Source organism: Colobus angolensis, unplaced genomic scaffold, assembly GCF_000951035.1.
Source record: "Colobus angolensis palliatus isolate OR3802 unplaced genomic scaffold, Cang.pa_1.0 Scaffold203, whole genome shotgun sequence".
Classification (NCBI taxonomy): Eukaryota; Metazoa; Chordata; class Mammalia; order Primates; family Cercopithecidae; genus Colobus; species Colobus angolensis.
In genome coordinates, this window is record NW_012115189.1 from 3,620,884 (window position 1) to 3,628,740 (window position 7,857).

At 44.9% G+C, this 7,857-nt stretch overlaps 1 pseudogene; it reads right to left on the reverse strand.

The window, feature by feature from the left end:
• Nucleotides 1–1,038: 1,038 nt before the first annotated feature.
• LOC105511758 overlaps nt 1,039–7,857 on the reverse strand; it is a 15,012-nt pseudogene continuing 8,193 nt past the window's right edge.

The following is a 7,857-nucleotide window of genomic DNA, read 5'->3' on the forward strand; positions in this document are numbered from 1 at the left end:
CATTGTACTCCAGCCTGGGCGACAGAGTGAGACTCTGTCTCAACAACAACAACAACAACAAAATAAATAAATAAATAAATAAAAATTAACTTTTATCCGGGTTCAGTGGCAGGTGACTGTAAGTCCCAGCTACTTGGGCGCCTGAAGTTGAAGGACTACAAGGCCAGCGTGGGCAACATACCAAGATCCTGTCTCTAAAAAACAAATTTAACTTTTTATCACATGGACTTTTAAGGACAAGCTTCTGATATAAATAGTGCTATCACATGAGAGCAGAAAGCTGTCTCTTGACAACAGAGTCAGCAGTACAGAGGTATTAAATGCTCCACATGTCTGTAGATTGGTTTGGACTTGGCAACCCCTGCTTTGGATGGGAGAGTTACACCAACTTATATATTCAATGATATAAGTAAGTAGATACTCCAAGAGAAACAACCTTATTAAAAATTCACTAGAATGAAGTCTCAGAACTGTCACTTACACATACTGTTTTATATTACCTCACAAAAATAGCAGGCACTATCAGTCAGCTACCTCCAAGCCATTCCCAAACCTTCTTCAAGCCCACTTTCCAAATTAGAGAAGGGAAAATCAGACACTTTCCAAGACTCTTTCACATCTGTTTTTCCTGCTGTAAGGAGGAATCCTGCTGGGGAACTTCTAGGAAAGAATTTGCTTCCTGATAAAAGAGGCTGATGAATCAGAAGAGTCCCCTGATACCGCCATTTCCCAATTTGAACCCCATTTGTAAGAACATGGCACTTGGAGGTGGGGAGGCCATCTTGCAAACCATGAAATAACCATGCAACCCTGAGGTTGAAGATAAAAGTCCATGATGGGAATAGCAGTGTAAAGAGAGGAAAGCTCCAGATGACCTTGCTGAGCAGGTGCACTCTAACTGGGAATGCCTACCGCAAACTTCTTTTTTTTTTCACCCAACAAGAAGCCGTAACTTTATTAATAATACAAACAGCACAAATTTCAAACCAAGCTGCAGTTAGTCTTTTGAAACACACACAAAAAGTCCTCATCTTCAGATTACATTAATTCCATGATAGCATTTACAATATCAGCACTGTTGTTCTTCAGGACTCGGACTGCCTTTGCTCACACATTTGCCTGTGACAAGACCAATCCTATATCCTTAAGTTTCATACCTGTCTCCTCAAACTCCTCCTCTTCCTTCTCCTCTTGTACAGTTAAGTCTGTATGTTTTCTTGAATGTTTGAGACAATTTCACCTTGAACTTTGAACTTCTCAGCAGCTCTTAGCTGTGCTTGCTGAGATAAATCTTTGATCTTAGTTTCCCCCCATAAACTGTGTAGGTGTTTGAAGCTAGGCTCTTGTAGACATCTGGTTTTGTGATAACAAAGAGGATATTCTTAGATTTCGGGATAGCGACTCTAGTAACCCTCATAGTCCCTCTTAGCCTTTCACAGACCCAGTTCGGACATAGCCATAGCCTTCTGTGACTTCTCTTCTTTTCTTTCTTTCTGTCTTTTGAGATGGAGTTTCACTCTGTCTCCCAGGCTGGAGTGCAGTGGCGCAATCTCAGCTCACTGCAACCTCTGCCTCCTGGGTTCAAGTGATTCTCCTGCCTCAGCCTCCTGAGTAGCTGGGATTACAGGCATGCACCACCATACTCAGCTAATTTTTGTATTTTTAATAGAGACTAGAGATGAGGTTTCACCATGTTGCCCAGGTTGGTCTCGAACTCCTGACCTCAAGTGATCCATCTGCCTCGGCCTACCAAAGTGCTGGGATTACAGATGTGAGCCACCGTGCCTGGCCATGTGCCTACCCTTCACTCCAACTGTATTTTGCTTTCTTGACTGGTTCTTCATCGAATGCGGCTGCTGCTGCCACCTGGGTTTGTTGTGTGGAATTTTGTTCCTTGAGTTCTGATACTGATTCTTCACTGTCAGATTAAGTGCCAGATCTGTGCAGGGAATATAAAGATGGCAGCAGAAAGAGTCCACACTTCTTATTTCAGAAGAAAATTATAAGTCTATTCCTTAAGCCAGTGCTTCCCCACCTTGTCTGGTAATGGCACACATAGAAAATGATACTACTTGGGCCTAAGCGGTGGCTCACTCCTGTAATTCCAGCACTTTGGAAGACTGAGGTGGGAGGACTGCTTGAAGCCAGGAGTTCAAGACCAACCTAGGCAATATAGCAAAACTCCCATTTCTACGAAGAAATTTAAAAATTGGCTGAGGCAGGAGGATCGCTTGAGCACAGGAGTTCGAGGCCACGGTGAGCTGTGATCGCACCACTGCATTTCAGCCTGAGCAACAGAATAAGACCCCATCTCTTACAAGAAAAGAAAAAAGAAAGACACTATTTGTATGGTGCACTGGTGTGTAAATGGACAGGCTACTTACAGCCAGAGGTGACTGGCCCAAAGACTTTAGTCACCCTCAGGCCTTGCCTAGCTGCCCTAAAGGCTGAGGGGATCAAAAACTTGACCATAGCTATAAGCCATTTATGGCACACAAGTGATGGTGGCAGACTAGTTGGGAAGTTCAGCTTAAGCCATGTGGGTGGGGTGCTGTAAACTTTTTTTTTTTTGAGACGGAGTCTCGCTCTGTCGCCCAGGCTGGAGTTCAGTGGCGCGATCTCGGCTCACTACAAGCTCCGCCTCCCGGGTGCCTGCCATTCTCCTGCCTCAGCCTCCCGAGTAGCTGGGACTACAGGCGCCCGCCACCTCGCCCGGCTAATTTTTTGTATTTTTAGTAGAGACGGGGTTTCACCATGTTAGCCAGGATGGTCTCGATCTCCTGACCTCGTGATCCGCCCGTCTCGGCCTCCCAAAGTGCTGGGATTACAGGCTTGAGCCACCGCGCCCGGCTAACTGTTTTTTTTGTCTTTTTTTTTTTTTTTCCTTTTTGTGGAGAACGGGGTCTCGCTATATTACCCAGGCAGGTCTCGAACTCCTGGGCTCAAGCTATCCTCCCGCCTCTGCCTCCCTGAGAGCTGGGATTACAGGCGTGAGCCACCGCGCCCGGCCGGGGTGCTGTAAACTTTGCAGCAACTGACACAATAGATATCCTTTATGAGTGGGGGGAAGAAAGGATGGATGAAGCTTGGTCATACACTTGGTGATGAAATTCAGGAGTCATATCATATTCAGAAGATCCTGGGAAAGGTGTCTCAGGATATTACAGGAGACAATTAAGACTCCTCAAGAAAGGGACCATGGCTGGGTGCAGTGGCTCATCCCTATAATTCCAGCACTTTGTGAGGCCAAGGCAAGAGGATCACTTGAAGTCAGGAGTTCAAGACCAGCCTGAGCAACAAAGCAAGACTCCATCTCTACCAAAAATAAAGAATAAAATTACCTAGTGACACAGTGGCATGTGCCTGTAGTCCCAGCTACTTGGGAGGCAGAGGCAGAAGAACCACTTAAGCCCAGGAGTTTGAGGCTGCAGTAAGCTACGATGGCACCACTGCACTCCAGCCTAGGTGACAGAGAGTAAGACCCTGTCTCAAAAAACACTGGAAGGGGGACCTTGCTTTTACTTCTCTCTGCACTTTTCCCTTTGTTTTTCTCTCTGCATGAAAACTGGCTTTCTTTGCTTTTCCCACCAGAGGGCAGGAGACAGCTGCCCCACCTTCCTGGTCCCAGTGATAGTGGGCCCATCCTCTGGAATCAGGCTACCTGGGTTTAAATCCTAGTTCCATCCTAAGTAGCTGTGTGACCTATAGCAAGTTACTTAACCTCTCTGTGCCTCGATCTACTCATCTCTAAACTAGTGATAATGTAATATACCTCAGTAGGGTTGTGGGAAGGAATTAAATTCATTAAACTGTATAAAATAATTGAAGACCATGTATTACTCTGTTTTCATGCTGCTGATAAAGACATACCTGAGACTGGGCAATTGTACAAAAGAGGTTTAATTGGACTTACAGTTCCACTTGGCTGGGGAAGCCTCACAATCATGGTGAAAGGCAGGGAGGAGCAAGTCCTGTCTTACACCGATGGCAGCAGGCAAAGAGAGAATGAGGAAGACGCAAAAGCGGAAAACCCTGATAAAACCATCAGATCTTGTGAGACTTATTCACTACCAGGAGAACAGTATGGGGAAACCATCCCAATGATTCAATTATCTCCCACTGGGCCCCTCCCACAACACGTGGGAATTATGGGAGTACAATTCAAAATGAGATTTGGGTGGGGACACAAAGCCAAACCGTATTAGACAATAATCACTATGTAAGTGTTAAGCTATTATCATCTTTCATTCCCGGGCAAGAAAATCTGATTGGCTGAGTTTGAGCCAGTGTTTCACTCCTGGCCTAATCCCCTAATCGTGCACTATATATCACTATGTACTAGTCCTCTAGAGCATTTATCTCAATTGCAATTGCAGATTTGAATGAGGACTGTATTCACCACTAGACTGTGGGACCATCTTCTTTTGTCCACCATTCTATTCTCAGTGCCTAGCACAGTAGCTATAATATGGATGAAATATAATTCTAGTGTGTACTACTTTCATTGTATTTTATGTGCAGCATAAACATATAATATAAATATAAACATAAATAGCTTGATGGTGGTCAAGTCCCAATAAATATGTGTTGATGACTGAATTGATGTTCCCCTCCACTATGGCTGGAGATGCCGCTGTGTGGCTGCAGAGGTCCACCCTCAGGGATGGAGAGGTGGTTCCTAATAAAGCGGTACAAGCCGAACAGAAACCTCCAAATATATCTGCCATTGCCAGGCACAGGGAACACAAAGTCAAATAGATGTTGGGTAGATATTGTTGGCAGCGTAACCAGTTCCTCCCTCTCACCCCCTCCATCCTTAGTTTGGTAATTTTATGTATTTATTTATTTACTTTTGAGATGGAGTCTTGCTCTGTCGCCCAGGCTGGAGTGCAATGGCATGATCTCGGTTCACTGCAACCTCCGCCTCCCAGGTTCAAGTGATTCTCCTGCCTCAGCCTCCTGAATAGCTGGGATTACAGACCCCCGCCACCACACCCAGCTAATTTTTGTATTTTTAGTAGAGATGGGGTTTCACCAGAGTGGCCAGGCTGGCCTCTAACTCCTGACCTCAGGTGATCCACCCACCTTGGGCTCCCAAAGTGGTGGGATTACAGGCGTAAGCCACTGCGCCCCCCTGCCTAGTTTTGTAACTTTAAATGTTGGGTGTCAGCACATTCAGGGAAGGAACCCCACACCCAGAAGTTGAATCATGGTTAGTCTATGGTAATTATGGTAACCACTCCCCTATCTTTGTCATCTAGTGGTAACCAATGACATGTGAAAGGATATATGTCTCGGGGGCATCTGATAAGAAGTTGTTCCCCAGCTGAAATGAATACAGTGGGAAAGCCTGCAACCTTTCTTGCCTGGATGTCATCAAAGACAAAAGCCAAAACTGAAGGTGGCGCCGGGCGCGGTGGCTCAAGCCTGTAATCCCAGCACTTTGGGAGGCCGAGAAGGGTGGATCACGAGGTCAGGAGATCGAGACCATCCTGAGCTACACGGTGAAACCCCCGTCTCTACTAAAAAATACAAAAACTAGCCGGGCGAGATGGCGGGCGCCTGTAGTCCCAGCTACTCGGGAGGCTGAGGCAGGAGAATGGCGTAAACCCGGGAGGCGGAGCTTGCAGTGAGCCGAGATCGCGCCACTGCACTCCAGCCTGGGCGACAGAGCTAGACTCTGTCTCCAAAAAAAAAAAAAAACTGAGGGTGGTACAGTAGAATGACAGAAAGAGCCCAAGGCCACATATGTTTATCATATAAATTACTACTTTTTTTTTGAGACAGGGTCTCACTCTGTCACCCAGGCTGGAGTGCAGTGACATAATCATGGCTCACTGCATTCTTGACCTCCTGGGCTCAAGCGATCCTCCTACCTCCGCCTCCTGACTGGCTGGGACCACAGGTGCACACCACCACACCTGACTTTTTTTTATTTTTTGTAGGATCTCCCTATGTTGCCCAAGCTGGTCTCAAACTCCTGGGCTCAAGCAGTCCTCCCACCTTAGCTTCCCAAAGTGCTGGGATTACAGGTGTGAACCACCCTGCCCAGCCTACATGTTTTTGTTGTTTAAGCCACTCTAGGCAAGCACACTCTTGTAGCCAAACACAATGTAACTGATAACTACAGTCCCTTTACCTTAGGAACTGAAAATGAGGAAGAAAGACAGATTAGAAAATCAGAAGCTTAAAGTTAGGAACAGAGAACGATGACCACTATCACCACTCCTATTCCACGACGTACTGTAGATCCTTGACTGCATAAGACTGGAAAATGAAACAAAAGAATTGTGACACTAGAACTGTGCCATTTATTTTATTTTATTCATAAGATAAAAAATTGATAAATTGGACTTTGTCAAGATTAAAAAACTTTTTTCTGCAAAGACCCTGTTAAGAGGATGCAAAGACAAGCTACAGACTAGGGTGAAATATTTGCTAACCAAATATCTGACAGAAGCCTCGTATCTGTAAAGTATAAGGAATTCTCAAAACTTAGGGGAAAAAAATTCAATTAGAAAATAGGAAAAAGCATTTCACTGACAAGGATATAGTAATGTCAAATAATGAGACATGAGAAGATGTTCAACACCATTACATTAAGGAATGCAAATTATTGTTATTATTATTATTAGAGAAGTGTCTCACTCTGTCACCCAGGCTAGAGTATAGTCATAGCTCACAGCAGCCCTGAATTCCTGGGCTCAAGCAATCCTCCTGTCTCAGCCTGCTGATTAGCTAGGACTACAGGCTTGTGCCACTATACCCTGCTATTAAAAAATTTGTTTGTAGAGACAGGGTCTCACTATGTTGCCCAGGTTGGTCTTGAGCCCCTAACCTCAAGCAATCATCCCTCCTCAGCCTCCTGAAGTGTTGGAATCACAGGCATGAGCCACCACCCCCTGCCCAGAAATGCAGATTATTAAGACCACAGTGAGATACCACCACATAACTACCAAAATGACTGAAATTAAAAAATAGTGACAACACCAAATGCTGACAATGATATAGAAAACTCAGATATCTCACACATTGGTGGTGGGAAGTGTAAAATGGTGTAACTACGCTGGAAAACAGTTTGGCAGTTTCTTATAACACTAAACATGTGACTACAAAATGACCTAGCAATTGCCCTTCTGGTTACTTATCTCAGAGAAGTGAAAACTATGTCCATATAAAAACACGTATATGAATGTTCATAGCAGCTTTATTCATAATAACCCAAACCCAGATGCCGTTCAATGGGTGAATGGCTAAACAAACTGTGGTATATCCACACTGAGGAATACTACTCGGCAATGGAAAGAATCAACAGTTGACACACACAACAACTTGGATGAATCTCAAGGGCATTATCCTGAGTGAAGAAAAAGGCAGCCTCAAAAGGCCACATACTGTATGATTTCGTTTACATAATACTCCGGATTTTTTTGAGATGAAATCTTGCTCTGTTGCCCAGACTGGAGTGCAGTGGTATGATCTCGGCTCACTGCTACCTCTGCCTCCTGGGTTCAAGCAATTCTTCTGCCTCAGCCTCTTGAGTAGCTGGGACTACAGGCACGCCACCATGCCCAGCTAATTTTTGTTACTTTTGGTAGAGATGGAGTTTTGCCGTTTGGGCCAGGCTGGTCTCGAACTCCTGACTTCAAGTGATCCGCCCACCTTGGCCTCCCAAAGTGCTGGGATTACAGGCATGAACCACTGCGCCTGGCCTATGTAACATTCTTAAAATGACAAAATTATAGAGATGGAGAACAGATTAGTGATTACCAGAGATTAGGGATGGTGTCGGGGAGGGGGTTGGGTGTGACTATAATTAAGTAGCATGAGGATGATTCTTTTTTTTTTTTTTTTTTT